The sequence below is a fragment of the Crocodylus porosus genome, unplaced genomic scaffold (assembly GCF_001723895.1).
Source record: "Crocodylus porosus isolate Cpor-Errol unplaced genomic scaffold, CroPor_comp1, whole genome shotgun sequence".
NCBI lineage: Eukaryota > Metazoa > Chordata > Crocodylia > Crocodylidae > Crocodylus > Crocodylus porosus.
The window spans coordinates 4623712-4637876 of NW_017728940.1; the positions used below are offsets into that span (position 1 = coordinate 4623712).

The 14165-nt window shown below is 49.2% G+C and overlaps 1 long non-coding RNA gene across 1 annotated transcript in view; it reads right to left on the minus strand.

The window, feature by feature from the left end:
• The window catches only part of LOC109318655, a 36096-nt gene extending 22217 nt beyond the window's left edge, over window positions 1-13879 (minus strand). The window contains exon 1 of the long non-coding RNA XR_002103293.1: window positions 13680-13879. This is a non-coding gene — a long non-coding RNA (uncharacterized LOC109318655). The remainder of the gene's footprint in view (window positions 1-13679) is intronic.
• Between the last annotated feature and the right edge of the window lie 286 nt (window positions 13880-14165).

The following is a 14165-nucleotide window of genomic DNA, read 5'->3' on the forward strand; positions in this document are numbered from 1 at the left end:
TGCCAGACCAAAACACAAGCTGCTTCCACTGTGGCCTCCCCCAGCACAGGGTTCCCGGGTATGAGACGACCCACTGAGCAAGAGAGAGCCGTGCAGGGTGAGATCGGGAGACAAGGGTATTTTCCTAGAATAGCTGTGACACGGATAAAGACAGAGAGCCCAGCGAATGAGGAAGATGGGCTGATGAGAGACAAGAATCACCCCATCTTCACAACCATCCCTGTTGCTCCACATCTGTCTCCTCAGCTCTGCATTAGCCTTCCTGTGACCTGGATGCATGCGGCACAGAAAAGAACTTGCCTGGCTGAGCGGGGGAGACCAGCAGCTTGTAGAAAGGGAAAAGGTTGATCTATAGGCAGGTGCTGGCTCCAGGTGTCCAGGCTGATGTGCTCTGAACTGTGAGGGCCTGACTGGGTCAGACTGAAGACCTGGCATACGTATTCAGATGTCAAGCTGGAGGCCGTGCCCAGATTGTCGAGCAACGGTCAGGGAAGTATGTCCTGCCAGCCAGAGCCATGTAACTGCACAAGTAACTTCTGGCTTGACTTGCAAGGTGCTGGGCATGCACAGCTCAGCTGGAAGCTCAGTGGGAGCTGGGGGTGCCCAGCACACTTGGAAATCAGACCCCCTGGGCTGGGAGTAGATCTGGAGTGTATTTCATCCTCTGGGCTTCAGGCCCCATGGAGGAGTGGGGACAACAGCATTAACTTTGCTCATGTTTACCTTGTGTGGGGCAGCCCGTTCATGTCTGGATGGTGTCATGGGGTCACAGAAAAGCTAATGAATGTAGGTCCAGATGGGAAGACACGTAGCACAGCAGCATGCACACGCATCTGCAGAACTCCTCCTGGACCTCCTAAGGCAAGCAATGCCAAGAACAAGTAAGCTGGAGCCCAGCTTAAGCTGTCAGACCCCAAGGTGGGACCTGAGGCCGCCTGCTTTCCCAGCACAACTTGTCCGTTCCCCGGAGCCCTACAAAGGTTTGCACAAACAACTGCAGCCCCCAGGAACGAGCACCTCTCTGCTGCATGTTCTCCAGTGCTAGGGCTAGAGCCCAGCTGTGCACTCACTGGAGAGGTTCCAGATTAATCCACTACCCCTGGAAAGCTGATCGGCCCCCTGAGCCCCAGCATTTAGCAATCTAACCCAGCACTGGTCAACAAGGCTGGGCTGTGTAATGAAGGCTAATTGTGTTTCATAAATGTGAATAAACATAACCCCGAGCAAAGTTTTTGCACTGACTACTTTGGCTGTTGGAGGCCCTGGGACCAGGGGAAGAAGCCAGCTGCCTGGGTACCTGGTGGTTGGTCATTTCTGGGCTCTCTAAGCAGGGTTGATTTCCCATAATCTTAGCATAGCTAGGGTCACATGGATGGGGTTCTTACTGGTCCTGGCCTACATCTTAATACCTTTCATGGGGATATTTTATGGTGAAATAGAAACAGATCTTAATCTCCCAGTGAAATGCATTGGATTGTTGACAGGGAGTAAGGTAGCCTAGCGATTGCCTCCCTTTGCCGTGCAGCATGCAGTTCCAGGATTCCTGAGCAATTTCTCTGGCTCTGCCACTGTCTTGTGGCATGACTTTAGTCAAAGTCACTTACATTAAAACTTCCCACGTGATTTCTTGTTCAGGTGTCTCCTTGTCCAGGGAGAGCTGCACTTGCTTGTCATACCTGGACATCGTGCTGCCTGTGATTGAGAAACTGAGGCACCTCATACTAGATCACTTTTAAAAACAGGTTTTACCAGTGTCTGAGGAGCCACCAAGTAAGCAGTTATACACCTGTACCTCTCTAAATAACCAACAGCAGACTGATGTGAATTATTAACATGGCAGTAAATCTAATAAGGAAACCACTGCAACACCCCATATCATGACCTTTGCACCAGAGAATCTGGCTTCCCGGGGCCTGGGTTAATTAATTTGTATTTGTAAATAATAAAAAAGTTAAAACCAACCTCAGGTTTGGGGCAGGATTCTCTAGACTGGTATCCAAATCATTAATAAACACTGGCTCTAACTGTTTGAACACCTGGGATGCATCGTTGATGGCCCCTCCTAGAAAATGACAACTGTCTAGAAGGAGCATTGGGAGACATGCCTATCCTGGCTTATACACCGGCCTCCAACTACAAACAACATCTCTCCAACAATAGGCTACCTACCTCCAATTCTCACCCAGCCATCAGGCCTTGTCCAAGACCCAGATTACAGCTGTGCCCCTTAACAACACAGACAACACCATCACTGGACCAGACAACATAGATTATAATATCCACATTAATTCACTTGCTCCTTTCCTATGGCATATACAGCACTACCTGCTTACAATGCTCCTCTGTGGTCTGCATTGGACAGAGTGTGGAAGAATGAATGGATATGGACATGACATCAGTTCTAGAAAGACACAAAAGCCTGTGGCTGAATGCTTTAACCTCCCTGGACATCCCATTGCTGACCTGAAACAACAAAACTTTAAAAAACCAATTTGAACAAGAAATCATCCACAGACCGGATTGTGTTAAATATGGTCTGAACAGAGATTATGAATTCTTGTCCCATTACCTGTACTAGCTTTGATTGCTCCTATGTCCCTGAAAGCTTTAACAGCCTTCTTCATCCCTGTTGACCTATTCAAACCACCTTCACCTCTCAGCACTGCCTCCTCTCCCATTCTTTGTATTTAAATCCCTTCTGTTTAGGACTCCTGGTTTTTACTACTCTAGTCATAGCATCTGACAAAATACGCTGCTGCCTGCAGAAGATTATGCCTCTCTGAATCATCTAGTCTCTATGGACGTTTATACACGTGCTCTAGAGGGGCTCCAAGAGCCGCTCTAATTAAAGCACCCAGAGGTCATGTGTGTCAGCATCTGGCACTGAAAAATGGTGGTGGAGGCACTAACGAAATCTTGTTGAACGAGCTTTAAAGTGCCCCTGCCACCATTTTTTAGTGTAGGAAGACCGATACCATGATGCTGGAGTCTGCACCAACATGCTGTAATTACAGTATGTTGGAGCAGCCTCCCTGCACGTGTATAGCCACCCTATGGTGCTACCCTGATCACTGGATCCAGGACACACCCTTGTCAGACTCCACTTGAAACTTCTTGCCATTCCAACATGTAATATTATTCTTTGCTTAAACCAATTAAACTAACAGTCTATTCACCTTGTAGTAGTTTTGTCCCTCCCACATTTCTCCAATTTTTTGCATGGGAAGTCTATGTAAAATTTTGTCAAAAACCTTAATGACATCCAAGTACATTATATGCGCTGCACTCCCTCCTTCCACCCAATTAGATACTTTGTCAAAGAAGATCAAATTTGTTGGCACACTTTGATCTTAGCAAATGTAAGCTGGCTGTTTGTGATCAGCTTTTCCTCCTTAAGGTGCTTTTAAATGGACTTCCTTATAACTGGCTCCAGTAACTTCCAGTAAAGTCAAGCTAACTAGTCTATAATTCCCTGGGTCCTCCTTTTTGCCACTTTTAGAGGGGCACTATGTTGGCTCTTTTCCAGGTCTCAGGCACTTCACCCATGAGCCTGCTTAACATGGCTTAGACTGTATTACATACTCCTGCTGCCACAGCTATGCCACCTCTCTGAACAGCGCAAGTCAAGAAAGTAGAAAACTATTCTGTGGGCAAGGCTAAATCCAGGCTTGGGGCTGCTGGCCTGCCTATGGTGGCTGGAGTGGGGCAGGGGGGTGATCTTTTCACACTCCTAATTGGCACAGCTATACCAGCACCACTCTGTGGGGCAGACCCAGCTTAAAGCATTGCTATACCCAAGTGAGAAGGTTTTGAGTGTGGACAGGAAGGGCTGAGACAGGAACCTAGTAGAAGCCAAAGCAAACTACAGTGAAGACATATGTCAAGAGACTTGCAGGGATGTTTTTTTCTGACCTGGTCCAGACAATCTGCAGGCCTCAGCTTTAAGTTCCATGTCCCACATGAATGGCCTGGCATGTCAGGGGCGCACGTGGCAGGGAAGCTGAAGCTGTGAGACTGGGTGCTGCAGTATACCAACGAGCAGAAGCAGGTTCAGATTTTGAAGCTATTTGGCTCAAAGGATTTGAAGACAAGCCAGCTCAATGCTGTGTAGAGGGAAAGGAGTGAATTATATGCCAAGGAGCTTTGAATCGGCTCTAGCAGACCTTCCCAAGGTAATCCAATGTCTATGCAGGCAGGGGGCCTGCTCCTTTTTAGCGATGGGTCTGGCCATGAATGACTGGTGCCTCCCGAGACTGGGGGAGGCACCATGGTTGCGAGTGGGGACTGCCTGCAGCCACCAGCATTGGCAAGTGGTGACCACCCCCAGCCGCTGGTGGCAGTGACAGCGGCAAAGCGGGGTGGCGAGCAGGCACTGTCCACAGAGGCCGCAAGTGAGGGGTGGGGACAGGTGGGAAGTGGTGACTGCCTGCAGAAGCGGCAGCAGCTGCAGCGATGGCCAATCTCACATGGGGTATGTGCTCCCCCTCCCCCCATTCTCCTCTACTCATTGCCTATGGGTCTAGCTGAAAGGGAAAGGAGGCCCTTGTTGCTCTTCAGAGCTAAAATCAAGACAGAGAAAGACTTTTGAACATGTCCCCAATCTGACACATATACACAGAGCGATGAGCCGGGCACCTTATTCCTCTTCGATGCTGTGAACTCTCCCAAGCTTTCTACTTAGAAATGCCAGGAGAGAACTTCAACTTGGCAGTGAAATGATCAAAACCATTTCTGCCTTGGAGGTGAAGGCAAAATGCCAGCTGCAGGGCAGTGAGGCAAAGATGCAAAGTGATCATTAGCAAGAACTACAGCAGTGCTGGATCCCTGGCCCCCTTCCAGGAAGGGTTTGGAACATGTACAAGAGAAGGCGGTGGAGAGATGCTCTTAGTAAACTTCCTGTGTCAGAGAGCCGATCACCACCAACCTGTTCAGGCCCCCTGGGGGCTCCCGTTGGAATTGGACCATATTACATCACCGGGGCCGGGAACAGCCACTACTTCTATGGAGAAATGGCCGGGGCTGTACTGATGTCTCTCTGCAGCTCATAATGTGCACGCTGCTTGGAGATCTAGCCTGTGATCCAGTAATGGTAATTAGGACAATTCTCAGACATGTCACCATGCAGTGTTGGGGGCCTGGGTCTGAATGCTCCTCCCCTAAACGGTGGCCACATGGCCTCCAGACAAGGCTGGTCTGTTCTAGCCCTGATGGCTGTTTCCCACCCCTTGGCCTCCCACGCTGCATGGGCTCAGAGCACAGAGGCTGCCGGGAGCAGTGCTCCATGCTCCTGGGGGACTGAAGACAAAGCAACTTTGCTGTTGGAGTCTGTCACAGCTTTCCTCATCATTCAACTCTCCTCCAACAAACCCTTCTTTATGTTAATTATCTCCCAGAGCCAGAAGAACACCATCGTGGCTGAATCTCGCCTCAACTGAGCCCGAGTTATGGTCCAGAGGCTGCGCTGTAATAGATCCCCCGCTGCTGCCAGCTGACATGACGACTGTACAGCACACACACAGGGAGCCAGGCTTCAACCCGGCTCCTTCAGCTTCAAGCATCCACAGCCCTACTCACTTAGCGAGGAGGTGCAGTCTCCTCGGGACAGCCACTAATAACTGGCAGCATTAACTCCAAGTAGACCCTATGATTAACAGCATTCACTCATCCACATAGGAAACGTCCTACAAACTGCTGAACAGCACCAAATCCAGCAGCTTCACTGGGGGCCGGGGACTTTCAACAGCTCTCAGGAGGTGCTCAGCAACCAGCAGGACGGCCCATTACATGCCATTCCCCCCCATCCTGTTCTGCAGGGCTGCGGTGACATCAAAGCACACAAGAGCAGGATCGTGTCACTCACGCCGGGCTCCTATGCTGAGTGCAAGCCTTTCTTTCTCTTATAATTTTCTCATATATTCCACTCAGTCTCCACCTGCCTTTATTTGCAAGCCATTCCCTTTGCTTTAAGGTGTCTGGGCTTTAAGCAGAGCATGGGGCTGTAGCACTATCTTACTGATGGATTCTACATTGGAGATAAATGGCAACAAACTTAGTTTCTGTCGGTCAGGGTTCTTCCTGCCCAGGAGCCCTGGGTTACGGGAACGTGTGGAAGGATGAGGAAGAAACTGTGCTGGCACCCACCTGTGTCATTGAACAGAATTGTCTAAGCCTGGAAGTTCATACTGCTTTTATGCTACCATAAACATTTTCACGGTGGCACAAAGGCCCAGCAAACAGACACGTAGGCCTCTTGTTGCACCACAAATGCCCAAAATTGAGTGGCCATGACAGGTGGTAGAAATTTGTGGCACTTTTATTTTTGGTGGGCATCTCTTTGCTTTACGGCAGGAGAGCACAGGGAGCCCATGCTCTCCAGCTGTCCCCGGCAGGTGCTCCTGGGGGCTTTTGTGCAGGGGCCCAATCCTGCATACCTCAGGAATTCCCATTCTTGGGGCGTGCAGGATCAGGCCTCTGAAGTCCCACGAGCACTTGCCCAGGTCCTCCCATTTGCAGGGGCCCAGAAGGGGATTCCCTGGGTGTGCGTATCACTCTGCCTTGCTCCAGGTTGGGGGATACCTCTGCAAACAGGGAATCCCAGTTTCCCCCTGACTTGCAGAGGCATGCCCAGGGAATCTGACTGAGGGCATGTCTAGAAATGGGTAAACCCTGGAAACAGCAGGGGCCTGACCCTGCCAGACAAGAGGAGACATTTGTTTCATTCAGTGAAGCTGATCAATTGTACTGGGACACATCCCAGCACAACTCATCTGCTTCATTTGGCGATGTCTGTTTATACCCCAAGATAGACTTAGGGGACAGAACTAGGTGCTATGGTGTAGAGCACAAGGAGATTTCCTCACAGGGAGAGGCTGGGAGGCTGCGGAGGATAAAAATTGGTGGACATCCACATGACCAAACCTGGAGCTGCTCCACATGAAAACTACATGTGACCTGGCTCCTGGTTTACCCCAGGAATAATACTGGTTTTCCTTAATAGCAGGTGGTAAGGTAACAGGTAAGAAGGCCTAATAATGGCTCTGACAAATACACCTCTTAGCAAACACTCAGGTAGGTAGAAAACCAAGTGCAAGCCATTTGCAGTGCATATCCCATTTCTGTGTATAGCCACATCACAAAACACATTTTGCTAGTACTTAGATCCCAAAGATCAAAAGGACTGTAAGGAGCTGTAAAGGCGCATGCTCACACTCTCTGTCTATCCCTCGCTAGTGGTCAGTCCACTGCTTTTAAGAAGCTGTCCAGGCTGGGACAGGCACCCACTGGAGCATCTGAAAAACCTGGACTTCTTTTCTCCTTCCCAGGATGGTAGACCTTTGAGGCAGACTTGTTTTAAACTCTTGTTTTTCTTACATTCTGGTTTATGCCTAGTGCTACAACTGAACAACGCTTTGGTTGAAGAGAGCTGTCGGGTCACTAAGCACAGACTCCTAGAGGGAAGACTCCCAGGCCCTGAGCCCAGGCAGACCCACTCGTTAGCAGGTTGATCTGCAGGGCACTGTGGCAAAGAGCTCCTGAGAGGAGACTATCACAGGAGCCATCCCAGGAGAGGAAACAGCTCAAGGCCTGACACCCAACAAGATTACATGGACAGAAAACTCAGAGAGGGCTGAGGACTTGCTAGCTCTGCCGTGATATGACAGCCCCACTTGCAAAGCATTTGTATAAAACAGTAGGTAACTAGGGAGGATGAAGGGCATCATCTGCCTTAGAGGGACTGCCAGTATGCCCCTCTCCTCCCAAGAGCCTGCTAGAGCAGGCACAGCCCTATGTAGCCCAAGCATAAGAGGCATGCAGGCACAGCCCGATCCCATACAGTGTACCTGGGGAAGAGGGAGGTGAAATGATGTTCCCCACCAAGCCTTGCCATGGGAGGCACAGCCCCATGTCCAAGGAGGAGGAGCAAACAAGGTATCAGGGGAGACCTGTAGGGAGCTTGCACCGCTGCCTGTCCTCCAGCAGCAGCTGCACGACTGCGACTGCAACTGCAGCTGCAGCCGCAACCACAGCCACCCAAGTGAGGAAAGCGGAGGCAAGACTCTTCTTCTCTCCCTCACCCCCCCACCCCACCAAATATGCACTCTCCAATGGTCAGCATAATTCTCCCCCACCCCACTGAACCAGGCACTGAAAGGTCTCTGGTACAAAGCAGTAGAAAATGTCCCGTATGGAAAAATTCTGCCCTTACACCTGCAAGAGCGGATATCTCAGAGGGCTCTCCTGGCTTCTGTAATACAACATCCACTTCAGAAATGCTAAGCAGTTCAGTCCAGGGCACATCCTGGAAACAGCTGCTATCCCCTTTCTTCACATGGCCTAAGGGCTGGAGAGAGAAAGACAGAGACATGCACAACACCGAGGGACTGGCTTCAGTCTCATCTGGGGTTTGTACAGTGAAACGTGTTCATCAGTTCTAATGTGGTACTGGATCACAGCCATCACTGAGCAGATCTGGGGGCCCGGATGTCCTACAGACCCTTCTCATCCTTGACTGTCCCATCATATTGGCTCCTTCACAACCCACAGGATGGTTAATCTGGCTATAAACACAGTCAGAGATTTCCCAGTGCATCCACTGAAGACCCAGTAAGTTTGACAACAGTGCTACAGTTCTGCTGAGGGGTGGGAAGAAAACAAGACTTGCCATATTGTTTGGGAAGGGTTGACACATTTAACTGAGATGCCCAAGAGAAATTCTGGAAGAGGGCTCTATCTATCAACACCCCGGGGTCCTTCTCATTAAAGACTGAGAAAGCTCCCAGTGCACAGATGAATCCCTCAGCGCTGCTACTGTGGAAAGTGTCACTGTTGCTAAACAATGCTGAGCAGAATTAAAAATGAAAGGGTTTCAGGATTTCTTCCCCACCCTCCCCCCCAATCAAGGGCTGTAAATCTAAAGGTGAACAAGGATGAGCTCTGCAGAATAGGAGAGCAACAGCTGATTCCATCATAGGATTGGGACAATATTGCAGCTAAAGCCAGAAAAGTGAGTAGGGAGCTCACATAACTGGAAAACCCTGTGGGGTTAATTTAACAACAGACAAACAACCACCAAACAAACCAACTGGCCCCTGGGGACTGGAACAGCAGCTGGTGATAATTAAACACGAGCCAAAAGTCTGAAGCACAGTGCTCCCTCAAGCAAGCATTTGCTTTGTGATGGACATTTGGGGGAGATAATCAGGTGTGCTTTCTACCGGGTTGAGCCCTCTAGAAGGGTTTGGAAGCCAGGGCTCCAGGTCTGCAAGCCCACGTCCCGCTGCCTTGTTCTCTGGCTTCTGTCTGCAAAAGCCACGTGGTTTTACTAGGCACCTTCCAGACAAGTGGTACCATGGTCTATTTTGGAAAACAGTCTCTGGCGGCAGCTGCATGCTCACAAATAACCTCACAGTAACAAGGCAGTGTGAACAGCCTCAGCACCATCCTACCAGAACAAGTCAACATGCCCAACTGTATAACAGGAGTGACTCTAAGTATTCTGACAAAACCCACATCCTATAGAAATGCCCCATGCTTTTCTGATAAGGCAGAGAGGGAAAATAATTGGGTTCCAGACATTTCATGAAAACGGGGCAGACAGAATGGAACAGAACACAATGCTGCAAATCTGCACTCCGTGACTTCCTACTGGGAGCAAGTGGGAAGACAAGTGGAACTGGGGAAAGAGCCAAGCCTCTTGTCTGTGCACAAGTACCTTGGGTAATAAGGAAATGCAGCAAGAAAAAGAAATGGCAATACCATGTGAAAAGCAAACAGGCTTGTACTTTGAACCCAGAAAGTCCCCTCGTGCCCTCCTCTGCTTTTGGTGAAATAGGCCGGATCTGTAAAAGCCAGGAATTAGCTAACCAGTACAGCCTAAAGCAATCCTGATGTCCCAGCACAGCTCCAGGCTCTCCCCATGGGCTGAGTTGGGATTTCTGTGGTGCCCAGACCTTGGGTGGGCTTTCTGCTGGGTTGTGAATTTCACCCACAGAGAAGGTGAAATCACGGCATCATAGAAAATTAGGGTTGGAGGGACCTCAGGAGGTCATCTAGTCCAACCCCCTGCTCAAAACAAGACCAGCCCTAGCCAGATCATCCCAGCCAAGGCTTTGTCAGGCCGGGCCTTAAAAACCTCCAATGACGGAGATTGCACCATCTCTCTAGGTAACCCGTTCCAGAGCTTCACCACCCTCCTAGTGAGAAAGTTTTTTCTAATATCCAACCTAAACCTCCCTTGCTGCAACTCGAGACAATTGCTCCGTGTTCTGTCATCTGTCGCCACTGCGAACAACCTGGGTCCAAAGGCCTCGTCCTGCTTCTTGTGGACCCACTGGTGGCCCTCGCCTCCCACCTCAATAGGAGAGCCACTTCTGCTCTGCAAGTAGGCACTAGATCCCTGAGAGCTAAGAAGAACCAGGGAGGAAGGCGAGGAAATCAACTAGATCCCATTTCTCTATACTGGACACACTCATCAGTCCTGAAAAGAAACTTACCTAAGGAATGGAAAGACACAGAAATAAGCAGACTGTAGGGACTGGCTGTCCAGTTCAAAGCCTGCCCCCATCAACAGATGCCAGAAGCTGTCATTCTCCGAGGTCTTTGACAGCTTGTGGGAAATGACCTGTGGATCCAGCCACCATCAGCAGTCCTAATTCAGTGCACCAAGAGCCATTAGAGCTAGGCAGGCTTTTCCAGTCAGGATTTATTTGCCAAAATGCAATTGTGGGTTAGGTCATATTGTTGGAGTCCGCAAATGGCTATGGCCAAAAGTAACAAGGAGAAGGTTTAGAAAAGTCAAAAAAGGACTGCCCCACATTTTCTGCTGTTTGGACCCACCATTCTCCATATTCAGTTCACACGGGAACATTTGGGCTGGTCTTTGCAGAGGACACAAGCCCACACTCACCGAATCCCTCCAAGCCCTTAGTTTCCTTTTGTGATCTCCCTGGGATGTATTTCCACAACAAACACAAGGATGCCACATGCTCCCTATTGTGCCAGCCTGTGAACTGACAACAAGACGCTTGTTCGGACAAAGTTTGGCCACTATGGTCTATGCCTCTGTCAGCCAGCTGACTGCACTTGTAAGGCGGTGGGCCAGGTCGTATGTGGTCAGCCTCACTGGAACACGGTAGGCCAGGGCGTTATCAGAGTATAAGCCATGGTTAAGCTCCATATCAGTCTGAGTTTAGGATATCGAGCCAAAGGTCAAGTCAAGATCATGTGGAGGGCAAGCAGCTGATCTAGGAAGGGAGGTCCAAGATAGGAACGGGAGCAAGCAGAAACAGGCAGGAGGGTGTAAGCCAGAGGTCCAGAGTGTGGAGGCACAAGCCAGGGATCCAGAGCACAGTCAGATTTAGGAGTTTTAAGCAGGCCAGAGACACAGTAAGGTGAGTCTGTTGCCCAGGCAGCTTTCTGCTGTCTGGTCTGAGCTTATACAGCCTGTGTGGGAAGGGCTTCTCCATGTGGGTTGACTCAGCCTGACTGTCTGATTACGTCCATTTGGGGACTGGGACCAGGTCAGCCCCAGCTGGACCTTGGCTCATAACAGCAGCCATTCCCAATCAAGCTGTCACTTCTCAGTGGAGAGTACTACTGTCTCCTTTGTTGCCAACTATGCCCAAGCTCTCCAGCATGCAAGCCATCCCTAGCAGGGTATGGCATTCATACAGTGCACCCACCCACAATACAACCCCACCCGTGGCACCAGCACTGTAACCGTGGCAGACCCCAGGCTGGGGACTGCACAACCACAATGCATAACTCAGTACATAAAACTCAGCAGCCCTGGGAAAATACCCCTCCACTTCAGTGCTTAGGGTTGGGGAGAGGCACTTCTCTCTCTTGAGCAGAATGGAAAGGGTGTATAAGTCCACGGAGATGCCAAACTGGGCAAACGCAATCTGGCCCACTTGCAGAAATGCTGGGCTCACCCCATCCCTGCCTCTGGAACAGATATGCTTGGTGGGCAAGCCTCAGGGCCAAGGACCAGCAGCTTCTATGGCCTAGGACAGGCCACCAGATACCCAGGCAAGGTCCCTCAGGACCTTTCCTTGGATTCAGCAACTCGGGAAGTTTCAAATGAAACACTCTGGGCTCCGCAGACTGGCATTTGTAAAGGCCACCTTGTTTTGTCAGAACAGTTCTGACCATCTCTGTTGCTGAGTAAACCGATTTTTTGACAAACAATGCTTTAAAACTCCATGTACTGCTGTAATGGGGTGCTGGAAAAGCAAACATCGTGCCTACTCCTTGGCTTGTCTAGGGAGTTTGTATTAGACATCCTCAACACTTGATGGAAATGGGCTCTCATTCAATCAAACCCACTTTGGGATTTTTAGGCCTCAATTTACCATGTTATCAAAGAATAATTGTATTTCTTTCTTTCTTAAAGTGAATTCAGAGCTAGTAAAAGGTGCTGGACTGACAGCCCTAAAGTCTTGCTGATTATGTTACAGTTCCAGTAGCAGGATCCCAGCATGTGGCTAAGTGGCTGTACCAAGCTCTGCTGGTGAGAAACTGTTTCTTCACTGGCTCTCTCAAACCAAGATGTGAGTGAGCACTTCACAAGCCTTACAATCCATGGAAAACAAAAACCTGGGCACAGGGGATGTGCATCAGGTGAGCAATATACCCCTCAAATATGCCCTTGACCATTAACACTCTTTATTGATGATAACCCCTTGCCAGCACAGTTACTTCTGCAAGCACGTCAAAGAGCTCCACAACATTTAATGAAACCTTACCACACTCCTACGGAATAAGCATCATCACCAGGAGGCAGTGGGGAAACCAGACCCCAGAGAAATAACTCGTGGACAAGTCCCATGAAGTCCTGACTGAATGCCTGCTGTCTGTACAGGCTCCCACTGACTTCAGTGGGTGCTGGATCAGGCCCCAGTCAGTGGCAGAAGTAGGAACAGACCCTAGCTCACTTCTTCCATGGTAACTATTATACCAACCTCCCTCCAGACCACTGAGACACCTCCGCCCTTTATCACCATTAGGAAGGCAGGATGCTCAGGACCCTGCTTGCAAAACAGATAGGCTGAAAACGCCTGTTCTCGCCCTACTTTAACCATGCAGCGTTGTAAGCACAGGTTTGTTTCATGTGGCCAATCCCAGCGTTCAGGAATCATGAGTCAGCCTCTCCAAATTATGAGACTGGTTGTAAAATCGTAAGATTTGTAATCATAATCATAATTATACATGTTAGGTTTTTTATTTGCCAGCTGGTTTCTGAGCCTTCTGGGCGCATTTTCAGGCTTTCCTCTGCAATTGGGAAGGCTAGAAACTATTTATCTTTAAAATAAAACTTAAGAGTCTCTTGTACTCAGCTGCCAATCTAGCTTGAATGTAAAAGCTTCCCTTTGTTGGCACGGCATCGTGCAGTACATCTCATTTCCACAAGAGAGGCAGTTGGAAGCAGGGCAGTTAAATATTTGTATTCAAGCGTCATTCCAACACAAACAGCTAGATTCAAGGAACTTAAAATGGGCAACTCTAATTATCTTCATCTATTACTCTTGATTCCCAACAAGGAGACAAAGAGAGATGTCTTTCGCTGAAATCTGTGGGCTGCAAAATCAAGTTACTCAGATAAATGACATGCTGTTGCCCTGTGAATCACAGTCTTTAATACGATAGCAAAGCTCAGCCACAACATTTTTAATACTCACATGAAAGCCAGCAAATTTCCAAACTAAGGCAATCCAGGCAGGATTTTGGTATGTTTGTATAAACTGTCGCTTTTGTTTAAAATGGTAAAAATACAATCAGACCACTTCTGCTCAAGGGTAACAGTGAAACTGGCTTCTGCACTCTCTGACATCAAATCCGTAAGCTCCTCCAAACATTTGAAGGACAAACCTAAAAGATGCCAGAAAGAATCGGGATGAACTCATTAACAAGAGCAGCTAGCTTATTTACCCAAGTATTTATAACATACTCATCGGTCTAGTAACAAACAACTTTTCCCTGTCTTATTAAGCAAAATGATCCCAATGTGAAGGGCTTGGTCCTCCAGCCTTACAATAATTACATACAACACCCTCCCACCTCGCCCCCCGGTCCATAAGGTTGCAAAGTCAAGCACCGAACAGTCATGACTTGCCTGGATGATGGTTGCCCTTGCAACCTTAATTCCATCGTGCACATACACAATG